Raw genomic sequence first — 17,976 nt, 5'->3', positions numbered from 1 at the left:
GTATATTTGGGGGTGGGGGGGAAGACACTGTAGAAAACTACAAAACAAAACTACAAACATATAATGTAATTTATTAAAAAAAAGAGAAAACGCAAAAATCTGGGACCTAACGCCACTATGCATAATGGAGCGGGCCCAAGTGGCCAAAATATCTTAATGATATAAGTAGATCAATGGACATGGAAAATAAAATTATAAATGGTTGGATAATGAAATCATAGACTATATATGGAATTATAAAACTCACTATATCATCAAAGAGACCCTAAAAGTAGAGGCGGATTGGGAATGCCAAGCCCCCTACTGCTAAAAGTATCTAATATAATAAATAGGCTGAAAAAAGTGCAACCTGAACCTGGGACAGCGGGGGAAGCACTATATATCTACTGGTTCGGCGTCACTGTGAGAAGCCGACCAGAGATATATAAGTATTAAATGGGGGCGATTCAGGGACATTGGGACTTACCATTAAAAACAGGGTCCCGGCACTTTGGGGACTATGTAAATTTGACATGGGGAAAACTGGCCCGGCACTTTGGGGACAATGGGAATTAACATGGGAATCTATTCTGGGTCAGACTAAGGACAAGGGAAATTTAACATGGGAGAAAAAAGCAATTCTAGGGACAAGGGGAATTGAACATGGGATTATTATTTTTTTTTTTTTAAATAAAAAAAAAATAAATAAAACAAATGGGGTATGCAATTGAAAGTCGATCTCTTTTCGAGAAATGTGGGTGGCCCTGAAAAGGGCCTTTGGGTTTCTTCTTCTTCTTCTAACACCTCCACTTCTTCCACCATCTTCTCACTTTTTCCATTATTCCTTTCTTCTTCCTCTTTTCAGTTTCTGTTATCCAGTCAGGATGACCCATCGCTCTGAATTTCTGTTGGATCTGCATCCAGTTGTTATTCAATCTTTCAAACTCTAATTTCTTCTTCTTATTTTCTTCTTCCTTTCTCTCTTTGCTCCATTTTTCTTTTATCTTCATCACTTCTACTTTCATTACCTCTCTAATTAGTTCTTCTGCTTTAATCAACTGGTTAAAACCCCACTTTACGTACCACCATTCAGTCCAATAAAAGCTATTTTCTAGGAAGCTCCTGACTTCTATGACATGATCCAAGGCTTCCTTTAAAGTACCTACTCTCACGTAAGGTGGGTGAATGAATCCTCTGATTCTTTCTACTTCTTCCTCAATCATTCCCCCTATTAGATCTTTTGCTACTCCAAGACTCTTCACATTGTTCAGGCTACCTTCAAATCTTCCTTCCTTAGTCAATCTTTCTACTACATAAGTCCCATCCATGATCCAAAAATAGCTATGTCTCAAATCGTTAAATAATTTTGTCACCTCCATCTTCTTTGTGTATTCCATAGAATGGTTTGAACGACGAATACTGTGGGTTCTTATACGAAAAGCGCGGACGTGATGGAAACCATCCCCCTAAAGCCCAAAAGTTATATTACCTAGATCATCACTTAAAACGTGCGGACGTGAAGGAAAACATCCCCTACTTTTCTCATTTCATATGATCTACTATCCACATAAGTGAAGCAGCAATTAACAAACCCCAAATCTACTATCCACACACGCAAAGCATTATAATGAAACCCAATAATCTACTATCCACACAAACGTACGTGAGCGCTTACACACACACACAAACACACACACACACACACACACACACACACACACACACACACACAAGGAAAAAAAAGAGTCAGTGTTTATATTCACACTACTATACATACACACATTGGCAAATCGATTACTATTTCTTTTCTAAAGGTTTGGGTAGCCCTGAAAAGGGCTGTTTGTTTTTAACTCCAGATGCACCTATCTAATGCTGGCACCTTCCTGGCCTGGCACCACACACACATCTTCTTCCCCAGTCTCTTTTCACTCTTTTTTGGGGGAGAGCAGAGGCGGGATAAGTGGCTTCAGAATCCCAATTTTCTGTCTCTGGGATTCTGAAATTTCCTCTCTCCTTTTCCTCCTCTTCTTTTTTTCTTCTTTCCTCCTCCTCTTTCATCCTTCCCTCTTCGACAATGGCCTCCGCGGCCAGTTCATTTAGTATGCGCCTGGCATATTCCAGGTGCATCTGGAGTTCTAGAAGCTTTACATTTCTGGTGTTCATTCTCTTGATCAATCAACAAGGGTAGCTAGACTGCCGAGCGATTTTCAATTTATACTAAAAGCGCGGACGTGAAGGAAAACATCCCCTAAAACAAAATTGATCTTACCTAGATCATGACCAAACAAAGCGCGGACTTAAAAGAAACAGTCACTGACTTTTTTATACTACCCATCACTATTCTAAACAATTTTCATTTAATCAATAATATACTATCCACATACGCAAAGCAATCAAATCAAACCCCAAATCTACTCTCCCCACACGTCAAACAGCAAAAACATGATCTTAATCTACTATCCACACAAACGTACGTGAGCACTTACAAACACACAATCATATACACAAACACATACACTCACACTATAAAAAAGAGTCAGTGTTTATATTCACACTACTCTACATACACACATTGGCAAATGGATTGTTATTTCTTTTCTAGAGTATTGGGTAGCCCTGAAAAGGGCTGTTTGTTTGTTTGCTATTTCAATCTTTTAGTTTCTAAGAATGCGACGTCCTCTGACGATAGACTTTCTGACGATAGGTCTGCTTCTTCGGAAAGAGAAGAAGAACTCTTTGGTGTCGATACGACAATCGACAAAGCCTCTGTCAGGTTCAGGTTTCTGCTGCTGCTGTTGTTGGTGCTGTTGCTGCTCTCTCTGCTGTTTCTGAAGTCTGTACTTCTCTGTCCATTCTTCTTTCTCCCTGTTCACTTCTTCTCTGAAGAGCTCTTCTATCAGGTCTTCAGTGACTTTTAGCATTCTCACATTCTCTATCTCTTCAGGCTTCGGTATCAGACTGTGTCTGACCCTATGCAAATTCACGTAGGCTTCGTTTAGCTTAGCTAGTTTGAAGCACATCTTCGTAGGAGGATGAGTCGACAATGGATGGTTAGACTGGAGGCTACCCCGGCTTTAAAGTCAAAGCGCGGACGTGAAGGAAAACATCCCTCCACGGTTTTCGAGCCGGAACGTTCAATGAGTGCCATGAGAGGGATAGTAAGAAGTCAAAGAGCATGAATCAAAATTCTTATAGCCAAACAAAAGACAAAGGCATTTTTTTCAAAACACAACATTTTTATTCAAAATCACTTAACACTAACAAACAACTCTAATAACTCAACAATATAACATCAAACATTTTTTTCAATTAACACTCTACTTTAAACAGGGCTGACAACGTTGTGAATGAAATTGTGATTTCCGCTGTTGGAAGTCATTAGGCCATTGATAGACACTACGTTTCCTAGCTTGAGACAAAAGATAAGCATAATGGTCACAAAACCATCGATCTACTTTCACATCATTTCTAGAAGAAGAACGAGGATCAAAATGAGTCACTAAATGTTCTAAGGAATAGCCCAGGCTGCGATGATGCGGAAAATACACACAATATTGTCCACACACCAAGGAATCTGTGCCTTGTAATTTCACATTATTGAATCGGGTGGTCTGAGCATTTCTTCTCATAAAGTCGATGATATCGTCTTCCAAAGGGGGCAATCCATAGGAATCGAAATATTCCACACATCCTTCTTGAGGAAAGTAAACGGCTACCCAGTGGGTTCCTGGGAGATGACTGTCGTCCGTGTTGATCACATAAGCTAGATGGTCTTGAGGTTTGCGGTGAGGGAGTTCATCTTTAGCACAGACGACAGGATTCCAAGAAGACGTATTCGAACTGTGGTTCAAAAGGTAATAAAGTTCCCAGGTATCCATTGATTTGTGTGGTTTTCTTCTTCACAGGTAATGATAAGTGACCAATTCAATCCTGACTTTTTGCTTGAAAATGTCTGACAAGTAAAAGGCGTTTAGCTTCGTCTCCCCACTCTGATTCAGAAGAGCTTCGATACGATGGATCTCTTGAGTGGTTAATGGTGGACAAGAATGTTCACGCAAGTCTTTATACCACTGATGCAACACGACTTCGTCCGAGATGAGACTCCAAGCTTCGTCCAGATACTCGTTCAATTTTTCTTCTTGACTCAGCATCAGGCATTTATCGTGTTGAATTTGACTGAGATGATCGTTTTGACATTCATAGCACTCTTTTTTGATCAATTCCGTCATTTTTTCGACCAAGTGTTTGGCAAAACAGGAGACTAAATGGGCTTCTTGTTCTGGCCATCTTGACTTCATCATGATAACTTCTTCGTCTTGGGATTCTTCTTCTTCTTCCCCGGTCTCCTCACATTCCATCTCCAAAGTTTCTCCACTAGGTAAAGAGGGATAACAGTCTTCCATGGCTTCTAATAGTCTAGAATGACTTCTCTCAAACTGTTGATTTATATTGTGTTGTCAAATTCTGCATACAGGAGGATGTTCACTGTGTGATCTGGAGGTGGATTTGCAAACTGAAGTTCCACACGAACCTGACCCGATTTTATAGGGTGGAAATGTCCCTCGTCGCTGCCTTGGTCTGGAGAGAAATCAAAACCCCACAAAGCATAGTCTCCTGCATAATCGTCGTACGAAATACCGTGACTGGTGTTGGTTCCTAACTGTCCGGTGGCTTCGTACAGGGACAAGTACGATCTCAAATAATTCTTCGCGACACCAATGTTAGGCTCAAAGGGTCGGGTACACAAGGTCTTGCCGTCGCGACTGACTTTGATCTTGGACACATTGTAATGTTGAAACTCAAAAGGATTTTGATCGCGGGTTCCGTTGAAGGCTGAATTCCTGACGATACCAACAATCAAACGCTTGGGTAACTGTCCTTGGAACAGATGATCTTCGATCATGGATCGCTGTCCAGCGGGAATGGTGAACATTTTCACTTCTACGCGTCGTATCGGATACTTGGCGGTCGTTCTGCTCAACGTCTGACTGACGTCATTTCCCACTTTAGGTAACACTTCCACACGACGCACGTAAAGTCGGGCTTCTTGAATGATAGTTTTGTATTCATTGGCATGGGCCATCAAATGGAAAGCGGCACTGCTACGATTCAGTCTCAGACGGATATCCACCCCGTTCAGCAAATACTTTTCTTGTAACCACATGTAAAAATGCAAACGATCCATCAGTTCTAAACTTTTCCCTTGCAGAATTTTCTTACGACGGTCGTTAAACCCCACATTGTGAGGATTGTCATCTTCTGTCAGGACTGTGTCGCTAAACGTGCCTACACCTGCCGTGTCAGGTTTCCATGCCACGCAAGCATCCAGATGAGTATTCTTGGCTTCTTTTCCGTACGTCAAGAGATTCTCCAGGTAGGCACGATATGGGTAAGTATCCATGCTCCTGCTGACCAGTTTGTTATTCAAGTACAAGTCCACTTCGCTGAACAAGGAATGCATGAAATTGTTGACAGGAGCTACTCCAGCATCGCCTCCTGGATTGGTGTTGTCCATTTTGATCACTTTCACTTTCAAATACAGGTAACTGCTATTCAGATCGATGTAATCTTCGGGTTGTCCTTTGATTTCAAACTCGATGGGAGCGGAATCCGTCAAAGAGGAGACGGGATGAAATTCCTCCCACTGGGATTCTTGCATCGTCATCATGGTGGGGGGCATAGCAAACAGATCCAGTTCCGACTTGGAACAAACGCAAGACTCTCGGTGCATCATTTTTTTCTCTTTCTCAATAATCGAAAACGTCTAAGTCTCGAACGGTTCTTCTTTTCTTTGCCTTTCTAGCTTTAGACGTGTGAAGTCTGATGAAAGGGTGTTTTCTTCGTCGTCTCTTTCTGCCTTGTCCTTGCTGAATGCCTGACTCGGTAGCGTGCAGGGCATTTATAGGTGTTTCTCGTCGGCCCAAAAGGTCTTTGCCCTTTTGCAGCAAGACATTTTTGCCTGCCCTCATGAAGGCTTCTTTAGGATTTTGTTTGTCGATGATGACATTTTGGAGAAATTCTTTGCCTTGCGTCAGTGCCGCATCTTTCAAGGCGTGCAATCCGCGTGTCACCATCGGTTTCAACACCGGGGCCACCAAACGAAAGGCCGATTTCAGCATATCTCCTAAACCGTGTCCTCGCTGTCGAGCAACCCCTCGGTACACTGGATACATGACTTACGAGTCGTGAGAGAACCGTTTTCGAAAATGGAGTTTCACCGTGACTTTTCCTTTGGTGAATGAAATATTTTGTCCCAGATCTCCTTTTGTAGCAATGTTGACCGTGTCCAAATAAGACTTACTGACAGGCAAATAGTGAGGATGTACAAATTCGCGGTGAACGTGGTAAGTGTTTCCAATTTCCTCGTCAGTGGTCGTGGCAGAATCCACTTTGAAAGGAATGACACGCAGTAACGGCACAGAGGTGTGTCCCATCACGTTGTACTCCACCACATCGGAGTACACAAACATCAAATTCAGTCCATGGTTCAGTTCTACCGGGGCACGAAATAACTTGCTAAAAGACTCGTTGTCGTAAATGATTGGCAATTCGTTTTTCTTGAGCATGGCCTTTCTCATGTCCATGTCTCCGCCCAACATGTCAAACAATTCAGGACAAAATAAAATGGACACGATTTTTCTCCCGTCAAATTTCATCAAGAAGCGACGAGCTCCTTTGTGGTATTCCATGGTGACACTTTTTTTTGACACTCTCCAAAGCCTTCAGAAACACGACATTAAACCTGGAGGTTATGGTGCTCACCAAATGTTGACCACTAAAATAATAGCCTGGAGGAATGAACAAGTGATAGGTGGTGTACTTTTGATTTTTTGTGCCAGGGGTTTTCTTGTCATATTTGCCATAGGTATCCAAGTACTGTTGCAATTGTTCGTCATGAACTTCCACATCAAAAAAAAATTTGATTCGGAAGGACATTGAGGACTTGAGTCGGGTGAATGATTTCTACTAAAGCCACTTCCCAATGGGCTTCGTGATCTAATGGGATGGTCTGAGGTAATTTGGCCGTGTAACAGCACAACGTGTTCTTGGGAAACACCTCCATGGAACTGTCACTGGGTAAGGTTAAGTAAAATTGGTTTTGGTGACTCATAATTCCAGAGTTCTGTGGCTGTCCGAGGGGTTACTGGACGACAGAGGCGTGTCTCCGCCCAAAATAGGGTTGTTGTTGTTATTGGAGTGGTGACTGACACTGGCACTGGACACAAGGTTCCCGTTGTTCCCTTTGGAGGAGAATTTCAGGGAGGGATTGGGAAGCAGGTAACCGCTGTAACTGCTCAATAAAATGGTCCACAATTGTTTGTCTCCTTGTTGCAGACATAAATTGGCAATGGCTGCCCCGATGACACAATACACCACGAAGATTTGGCAGAAAAAGACGATTTGCGTTTTAGGCACACGTTCTCCACACCACACCCACAAGGGTTGTTTTTGTAAATCTTGCAGAGAAGAACTGGGTGAAGGAGTGGTCGACGTAGCTGCGTCTGTGTGAAAGGGCATGATGGTCACTTCTTTTTATAGTCGATGACTTGCGAAGCGTCGATCCAAGAATCAAAACTGGGAAATGCTTTCGATGTCGTACACGTCGTCTTCTTTTTTGGTGACACGTTGTAACTCGGGCAAATAAAACGTTCCTTTGAGCACTTCTCCGTTCATGTCTTCCAATTTATAGACGGCAAGATGACGGCCATGCACTCGTCCAGTGACACGAAACAATTCGGTCGTCCAGTTAGGTAAGTAACCATTGTCGAAAGTGCGTTTGGTTTTGCCAATGCGCACCCAATCTCCTACAGCCAACACTCCACTTTTCTTGGGGACAGCCCTCGTCGGGGACGTACCAAACAGGCGCTCAAACACCAACACTTCGTTGTCGGGAGTCACTTCTTCCGGGGCACGTCCGATGCTTCGATGGTAAGATTGGTTGTACGCTTGCACCAGGTGCGGTAAGATGTCGATGTACTTCAGAGTGTGGTGATGCGTAAAATATTTCCACATAAGTTCTTTCAAAGTGCGTTAAAAACGTTCCACGATGCTGGCTTTGGTTTCGGGATTCTCGGTGGTAAAAAAATGAATGTCACGTTTCTTTAATTCTTTTTGGAAAGCTTGGTTCAGAAATTCGGTGCCTTTGTCCGTTTGCCATCGAAGAGGGTGACGACCACTTTGTTTCAACACTAACTCGCTGCTCGATTTGGAAGTCAAAGGTACGACCCAGGCAAATTTGGAAAAGACGTCGATGACACAAAACAAATATTTGTAGGCGCGATTGTAGCTGGCCAAATGTTAGACATCGGCTAAATCGGCTTGCCATTGATGATCGATGCCTTCCACTCGGGTGCGACTTCCGGAAAACTTGCGTCGAATGGGTTTGTGTAAAGAGTAGGTAGCTTGTTCTTGTAACCATCGTTGCACTTGAGGTAAACGGAGACTTTTCAGTCGAGTTTTGGCAGCACGATACAATTTTTGAACTCCTGCGTAACCTGCAGGATGGCACGGATCGTAGTAAATACTGGCTAAGACTTTTTCCATTTGTTGGTTTGTGTGTTAATAAGGCACCCACTCTTGGAAGATGCTACTCTTTTTCTCTTGGGGTATTTTCTTGGATTGCAATGCTTTGCGTCTGCGACCAGCAATAGGTGTAGAAGAGGAGGATGTCTGAACAGGGGATATCGGTTCTTGTTTCACTTCTGTCATCACTTCTGTCTTCACTTTCTTTTTCTCTTGTGATGAAGAAGGGGTGGTCATCATCTTTTTAATCCATCCAATTCTGGAGGTAGGTGGTGTTGTTAACTTGCGTGCTTTTCCTGGTGGAGTTTGAAACCCTTCTTCTTCTTCTCCTTTTTCTGTCTTGGTCACTGGTAGTGGTGGTGGTGGTACTGGTGATGATGCTGGACTTTTCATCAAGGTCTTAAAATCTTTCAGAGTGGGTAGAGCTGTTTCGTCTAAAGCTTTCTGGTGAAGGAGTTGCAGTCGTTGCAAGAGTTGACCGTACTTTTGCGATTTTTCTGTTTCGGACAAATCCTGGCGATCCATCAAGGACTGCAATTCGTGTTGTAACTGGGACATCTCGCTCAAATGGGGATTGGGAGGTAAATGCGGGGTGCGTTGTTCTTGCCAACGATGGTATTCCCTCCATCGTTTGTGGAATGAAATTAAGTCGAGGACGGAGACGTGTACAGGACAGGCCCTCCGTCTTGGCACCAGTGGTGAAACAAGTGGGTACGAAATCGCAAATCATGGGGGGTCGTAGGTTTCAAATCGACGAGTAAATAGTCGTGTGGAGTTTGAGTGGCATCGTCGTACGCCTGAGTCAGCCAAGGCGTCCCTAACTGTTTGGCTAAGACTTGCACTTGCGATTTATCTCGAGGGCTTTTAAACAAGACCACGTAATGCGCATTGAGACTGATGGTGCGATGGGCTTTACTTTGTTGAAACAAATTTTGAGTAATGTAAACGACACTAGCATTACGATGATGTCCTTTGCGCGTGAACCACAGTTTAATTTCTTCTTCGTCTTCTCCTAACATGTCTTCGAAAATGACCAAATGGGTTTGACGGGAGTCAGAGACGATGCCATCGTCTTCTTTAGGAATGCCTTCCACAAACACGATGGAATCGCCTTGACTTTCTCGCAAGAGGATGTACGCCGATTGCCACTCTTTGTAACACCACACGATGCGTTGAGGTGGACGATCGATCAAATGATGTTTGTGTTCGATCAAACGTTTGACGAATTCGGTTTTGCCAGAACCGCTAGGTCCAGCAATGAGCATGTTAAAGGGATGGCGAAGATACAAAGCCTCCCAACTGGCACGATCTAATTGTTCGTCGATGACTTTGACAGTAGAGGAAGAGGGAGTAGAGACAGTAGAGGTAGCCATAGTGTGAGGAATATCACTTGTGACACGAAAACAAACAAGACGAGAGTTTATATACTTTTTTTCAGGACACGTTTATTGAATGTTTCAAATATGAACAACACGAAAGACAAAAATACATAAAAGTCAAACAGTTATGTACAGGAATAAAAAACAGATCAAAACGATCAAAGTGGAATATAAACAAGTCTCTGTACAACAAGTTTTGGGTAACCAAGATGTCCAAGGGACAGTGTGTAATGTTCTTACAGTCTCTACATGAGGTATTGTCACACAAGTGTCCTCCCGGAATGACCTTTCAGGAACGTCCATGACAGTCCTGTCCTGAAGCGAGTGGTTGTTCTCGGTGACGGGCTCTTCTTGCACTGTCACTAATACAGGTTGAAAAGTAACTTTTTTCCTTGAGCAACTCTTGTGCATACTGGGCCACTTCTTGGGTCCAAGCCTCAAAACCCCCCTTTTTCCAGTCACGAACATCTGTCCAATGGGGGTGTAAGTCACAAGCGACACACACATCGTCATACACGTCTTCGGTAGCTAAAAGTTGACGAATCTTTTTTTCCCGTAGAGGTCGAGAAGTATTCAGATGAAAACGCAAGGCTTTGAGCAAAAGGAGTCTTTCGTGACCATTTAAGGCCATTGAGGTGGTAAGTACTCGTCGTAAAGAGTCCACAAGGAATCGGCTGGTAAACGAAATCCCAGAAAACATGTCACTAAGACACACACCAATTGTCGACCCAAATTGAATGGATACAGTTCTTGTAATAATTGATGGTAATGATCCACGGTTTGAATATGGTCATTGAGTTCCTTCCACGGAATCTGTTCAATTACATGTGACATAAGCCGTGGCATGACAGCCTGATTTTATAGTCTCTTTGTTTCGGAAGGAATAAAGGTACTTTCTAACTAGACATCTTCGTTCTCCAGTAGGGAATCTAAATCTTGCATACTGTAAGCGAAACGTCAGAGTTTGTCTAGATGTTTCGTCTTCCGCTAAGCAGATTCCACGTAAAATATTTTGGTAATCCTTTAACTCGTCTTCCTCAATACGTTGCACTAGGTGAATCTCGAAGTAACCAAAATTACGAACGTTTAGTTCATTCACTAACTGAAAGTGTTCAACAAGGTCTGACCACTGAAACAATTTCTGACGAATCAGTCCTCTTATACCATTCAGGTACCAGTGGTTAAAGATCTGGTGACGTAACGGATGCAACTGTTCTTTACGTTTCACTTGTATTTTGACCAGCTCTCGGTAAATGTGTTCTCTCAACTCCACAGGCAAAGCACGAATGTTCTCTTGAAAGTATCCATGAATAGGTCAGTCCGTACAATTCACAATCTTCTCCTAGAGCAAAAGTAATCCACATAGTGAGTAATTTCTGACCACTGCCATTCAGGGTAACGTCCAAAAATCTCACTGAACTCTTTTGATGTAAACGGTCTAGAGCGATATAATAAGACGAATGCACACTTGACCCAAAGAAATCTAACACACTGGTTGGCTTTTTTTCACTTTCCTCTTGTGAATTTCTCGGCACAAAAGTTCTACAGTCACCCATTGAGATTTCACTCTGGCAAGTCCCTGCCAAACTTCCTTGTAAATCTTCTCTTGCAGTTCTTTAGGTAATGATTCAATATCGTTTTTAAAATGAAGTTTAAATACCGGTCTCGGTGATGTTCAACATTTCACTCCTAGCCAATCTGGTTTCTTCTTCTTCAACGACATGGTAAGTTACTTCAATGTCTCGGTCCCACTAAGGGTAAGTAATGAAAATTCGATGACCATCGAGCATGTTCTACGTAGGCCGAATCTTGCGGTTCCCAGTGGTGAAGTGACACACCGCAACTGAAACACTTGCCTTTCTGCGTGGGGTCACCCTTGTGGTATTGTTGTGTCTTGGGAAAGTGACAAATTTCGTACACTTCTAACAGTTGGTATCCCATGTCCAGAGCTTTGAACAATTCTACGCTGACCCACGTCCCCGTCAAGGCCCGTTCTTTCTGGGTGTGCTGACAAGGCTGGTCTTGGTTGCACGTTTCGGCACAAGTACGGCACAAAGGAAACATCAGTTTGCCTTGGCAATGGTGAGGTAGCACGGGATGGTACAAGTTAGTGGGAGGCAAGACTTTGCACTTCATCAGACCTTCGCATTGTCGAATGTTTTACAGGTCGATGTGTTCCGTGAACAATTGTGGGTGTCCTGCAGGAAAGCGACAATATTTGCACACGTAGGGATACAGCGAACACACGTCCAAGTATTTGATTTCTTCTCCTTTCTTTTCGTCGGCTTGGTACAGCAAACATGTGGCATTTGTCCTTCCTCCTTACAAACTATCCCTTAGTTTCTAGGGGTCCATGAACTGGTAACTTTTTACGAGGCGTTTAAACTCGGGATCGGTTTTCAAACGGTGATCGTATTCGTGCTCCCACATTTCCACCACTTGGTATCCTTCCTGCTCTAACTTTAGGCGTCGCTGACAAGTGGCCTGGTACAAGTCTTCCATGGTTCGTTGTAAAAACTGATTTTAAGTGCCACGGTCAGGATAACAGACGGGACATCCGTGAAATAAGCAACCGTTAAACTCGTACACGATCTTGAGGTTTTCTAAGTCCCAACCATCGACCGAATGCGTTCCGATGGTCTTTTCGCCTCCTCCGTTGCGGGCATGCTGAATCCATTTGTCTTCCTTGTCGCACAAGTAATGTAACCAGCGTAGGGCTTTGACCGAGTATTGACGTTTGACATAGTTGGTCGTTTGAGGACTGATGACAGCTACAGTGTTTTCAGGCATGAATCGTTGCCGGTACACTAAGGAACACGCTTTGGCAATGGTGCAAGCTTCTTTCAAAGGATCGACCCCTCCGTGTTCCATGAACAGTTCTCGAAATTTTCCACAGCAACTTCGTAAAATGTCCACGTAGGAACGACAATACTTTAGCATTTCTTCCTGAAAGTCGAAAGGGTCCGAGGCGTGAGCCTGGTACCAAGGGTAGAAAGCTTCTCGTTGTTCGGTACGCATGTTGTCAGGGTCGAAGTGAGCCTCAGGCAAATGGGGTAGAACGGCGTGTTGATTGGCTTCCTTATTGAAAAAGTGTGGAAAGTACCCTTTAGCCATTTCTGTCATTCCAAATGTTTTAGGCATTCGACTCAAAGGCATGGCTAAGTAACTCATCGAATCTTTAAACTGCACTTGTCCCACTTGCATGAAAATGATTTTGGCTCCGTTCAAAGTCACTTTAGGACGTTCGGTGCCTTGTTCCGTATAGTATCTCAAAAGAAATTGTCCATCGTATCCGGAGAAATTGTGAGACATCACTGTGGCATGACGATGACAATCTCCGTAACGTTCGATGTCCTCTTGGCTCCACGTCTTGTTGATGGGGTCTAAGACCCATTGGGCAAAATCGGCTAGCGTGTTCGGTCCCCGAAAGATTTTTTCACGCCCTCCGGGAATCTTGCTGCAGTGAGGGCAATGACTGAAGATAGGTTCTTGAATACACTTCTCGCACGCTCGATGAGCCACGCAGAAATTAGGAATGTGAATACCGGTCTCTTGCATGCATTCGAAATCGAAAAAGATGAAATTGCCTTTCTTCTTGTGTCCATCCTCTTTCTCTGGTGGGGATTGGTATTTTTGCACGTAGCATTGGTGTTCCAAGTCCACGATGTGGTGACAAATGTGACATTTTTTCTTTCCTGAACATACGTGTACCTTGGCACTGTTGGTACGTATGCCTTGTCCACACGTAGGGCACAATCTCAGCAGTTGACAAGCACATTTCTTCTGTGAACCTTGTGTTTTCAAATGTTGTTGGTAACAGGTAGGACTGACAAACGTGCGCTGACAAGCTGGACAATGCACTGGTTCTTGTCCTTCGTCCAGACAGGGTTGAGAGGCCAAACATCCTGAGCATTTCCATCCACAATGTTTGTGTTGCTCTCGATTTTTATAGCCATAGTCACATTTCTCACAGTAATAACTGTATCCAAGGAATGCAGTGATACTGGTAATGGTATCGAAATGGTCATCGTGATAATAGACATGAATGTATTTTCCATCCTTAAAGTCTTTCCCTCGAAACAACAGAGGCCCGGGCACTTCTTGAGGGTGCACTTTCAAGGTGTAGCGTGGAGCTAGGACATCTTGCAAGTTTTGCATTTCAGGAATGCCAGAGGGTGTGTCTTTGGACAGGCCGGCTTGTTGCAACAGGAGTTCTGCTTCACTTCGTTGTTTGGCTCGGTTCGATTTTCGAATGTTCTCCCAGTCTCTTTTCCATTCTGCCGTGTCGTTCTTGTCGGCATAGGTTCGTCCCACCACGATGGCTCGGCTAAACACATCTGGTCTTGAGAATTGTGAATTTGGACGAGACTCTTTTTGGTGCTGCGAAGGTCGTTCACCAATAACACCTTATTGCGTTGTCCGGTCCCTTGAGGAGGAGAGACGTGGGTCATGTCGAGTGTGGCTTTTCCATCGGTGATGTCAAACTGGTCATTAGATTGTTGTACGTGTTGAATCTTGTCTATGACTTTGGAAGCGGTCAATTCTGCAGGGGTGCTAAACTCGATCCAAACAGGGGATTTCAAACCGTCGTGTTGTATGGAGAGTCTCAAGCGATCGTCTTCTTTGGATTGACATTGTCGCTTGAGTGTGGTGAGCGAAGAATCCCACACCCCGGTGATGAACCCTTCTGCTTTCTCTAACGGTACTTCGGACTTGAAATCTTTAAACTTCACCGTGTATTTGTAAGCCGTGGTTCAAAATTTTCTAGAGGAGCGCTTTTCCGTCTCTTGAATGGAATAGTATTTTTCAGGGTTGAATAAGGGTGGTGAACTTTGTTTAGGGGGTTTGGATTCTGGTTCACTCATGTCCTCTTCAAAATCACTGGCATGAATTTGTGCCAAGACTTCAGCCCTGGTACGAGGCGATAGATCACGTTTCTGCCTCCTACTTTCTTCTTCTTTCTTCTCAAATGAATTGGATCGTTTCATCTTGAGTGCAAAACGTCAAATGACTCAAGTTTAAACACCATAGTCTAATTTATAGTCATGGCAGACCAGCGTATATAAAAGGGTGTGTGTCTTGTCCTTTCACTATTCATTTCACTCTCAAACCGAGCACAACGATGGAAGAGACTAGCCAAATGGAACATTTCATCAGAGCTTTGCGAGGGGTCATTAGAAAATTTTCTTCAGACCAGCCTTCGGACTACTCTCCTTCTTTTCAAGATAAAAGTGAAGATACTTGCTATATCTGTCAAAAGAAAGGGCATTGGTCTTCAGAGTGTCCAGACCGTCAAAAAAGAAAAACAGGGGTTAAAAGAGACAAAAGTCAAGATACCTGTTATTATTGTCAAGAAAAAGGACATTGGTCTCCAGATTGCCCAAAAAAGAAACAAGAGGAGTCAGAAGAAGAGAGGGATTCTTCAGAGGAAGAAGAGGAGGAAGATAGCAGACAGGTGAAGAAAAAGAAACAGGAGAAGAAAAGAAGAAGGGAAGAAAGTGAGGAGGAAGAGGAGGAAAAGACTGTGACGGTGAAGAAATTTAAAAAACAGAGAGACTAAACAGTGAGACAGAAGAAGTGTATGTACTTTTTAAAGTTCTCTGTTGTGAATTGTGAATTCGATTGTAACTATTTATAAAAGAATAAATTAGGTTTAAAAAGGTAAGTGTCTTTGAGTTTTGATTTTAAATAAGAAGCTACACTCACGCACTTATATACACGTACTATAGGGGTAAAATGTTTTTTTTTTTTTTTTTTTATTAATTGGCAATTGAAAAACTATCTCTTTTGGAGAGAAGTGGGTGGCCCTGAAAAGGGCCTTTGGTTTTTGGTGTAGGGGTGAGTTTAAGCAATCAACTTTAACTGCTTTAAGCCTTTGCCACGGCCGAGGCCTACTTCTGATGATGATGATTGAGTTGAAATCACTAAGGGTGGTATGGTAGGCTTAGTCACAGGGTTGGCGTGTTTAGCTCGGGAAGGTCGTATTCTCTTCGGTCGTGATAAAGAAGTCTGATACATTTGTTTCAGACTTCTTAACTCCGCTAAAATGTCTAACAGTACCGTGACCGTTTGAATTTCACCCTCTTGTTTCTTTGCTGCTGCTTCTTCTTCTTCTTGTTGTTTTTTTTTCTTACCTCTTCTTGCTGTTGTTGCTGTAAAAGAAAAGCTTGTTCCGCTTCCTTTTGTCGTTGTATAAATTTCTCCAATTCTTCTTTCTGTCTCTGTCTAAAATTCTCCACGTGTGGTAATGAAAATGACGAAGGTTCCGGAACAAATTCTTGCGAGGTAAGAAAATCCACAAAATCCCAATTCACCTCTCCTGAAAGTAAGTCACTGCTGGTGCACCCCAATGGATCGGTTTCTGAGTTTCCGTCATGTTGAATAACTGCCGCATAGATTGACTGCACACAGGCGCTAGCGAATCTATATAGACCACGTGAAGTCACAGACTGCTCTCTTCGGATTGGATGCGGGCTGACTGAATTTTGTAACGCGTCTTTGGACTGGTCAACAAACTCAATCCGTTTCAATCCTACCTCCACCTATAAATAAGCGCAGTTCACTGCATTGATTCACCTGTTCTCGGCGCCTCAAGATGTGGACAGATGTGCAATCTTCTACGCTTGTGTCTTCAATGATGTTCCGGACGGACATACCCATGTATGTCCGATCCAACTGGACAGTTGTCCACAGGACAGACACCAGTCTGTGGATACGTAGGATCTACGTAGAAGGACAAGGATGCCTCAAAAGAGTCCTGATTTACGGTCCTACAGTGAGACGCAGCCTAAGGACAAGAAGAAGACCAATGCGGTGCCCCTTATGTTAATGGATACATTAACATAAACCCAAAGGCCCTTTAGAGAGCCACCCACATTTCTCGAAAAGAGATCGACTTTCAATTGCTTACCTCATTTTTTTTTTCATTTTTTTTAAAAAAAACAACAAAAAAACTCCATGTTCAATTCCCCTTGTCCCTAGAATTGCTTTTTTCTCCCATGTTAAATTTCCCTTGTCCCCAGACTGACCCAAAATAGATTCCCATGTTAATTCCCATTGTCCCCAAAGTGCCTGGCCAGTTTTCCCCATGTTAAATTTACATAGTCCCCAAAGTGCCGGGACCCTGTTTTTAATGGTAAGTCCCATTGTCCCTGATTCGCCCCCATTTACTACTTATATAGAAATAATAAAATGACGAATAAACTCAAAGTGCCAAGAAAATTCAAATATATTAAGGACATACTTTTAAAATACAGAGATAAAGCAGAGTTACGGCAATTGGATATAGGAAACACGTATGATTAAATAAGGGAGGATGTAGCAAAGAAAATCAGATGTAGAGTAGAGCAAGACAACGGGTGTGGCGGGGTGTAAACTGGGAAAATTTTTTAGAAAAATTGGGGGAAAAAAAGATCTCTTAAAATCATAGCATAATCTTTAAATATCTGCACAACCCCTAGCTTACATACGATGAAGCTGTTAGACGTCGTATGATTAGAATAATACCGAAGTGCCCTTTATGTAAAGCAGCAAATTTTATAAAACTCTGTACAATTGCCCAATGTGATAAAACAAAAAGTATAAATGCCATAGAAATAATATATTATATGTAGATGTAAATTATGAAAATAAAGTAGTTTTAAAAATTATTTATTACATTATAACAACAATGTTAGCCTGCGGGCAAGTAATAAGATTTATAAAATAATACATGCAGGGAAAAACGCGACCTATAAACAAGTTTGTAATAAAATAAATTTTGAGTTTCTGCTATAGTATAACAACTATGTTTTTTTTATGAAATGTATACCAAAGGGGAGGGATATGGGACGAGGGCTTCGGTTTACAACCGAATTAGGGGTTTGTACCGTCAGTACCGGTATTTTAATATTTAAATATTTGTAATAAGAAATTAGGTATGAAATTATAACAAAAAGAGTTATATGTGAATGAACACTATGACAAAATTTTGAGTTTCTGCTCTCGCACAATAATTATGTTTTTTTAATGAAATTATACCAAAGGAGTGGGAAAGGGGGGGGGGGGCTTCGGATTACAACCCAAGTGGGGACATGTACCGCCAGTGCACAGGCTG

Source organism: Sinohyriopsis cumingii, chromosome 1 (genome assembly GCF_028554795.1).
Source record: "Sinohyriopsis cumingii isolate HCF-2022 chromosome 1, ASM2855479v2, whole genome shotgun sequence".
Taxonomy (NCBI): domain Eukaryota; kingdom Metazoa; phylum Mollusca; class Bivalvia; order Unionida; family Unionidae; genus Sinohyriopsis; species Sinohyriopsis cumingii.
This window is presented reverse-complemented; position numbering follows the sequence as displayed.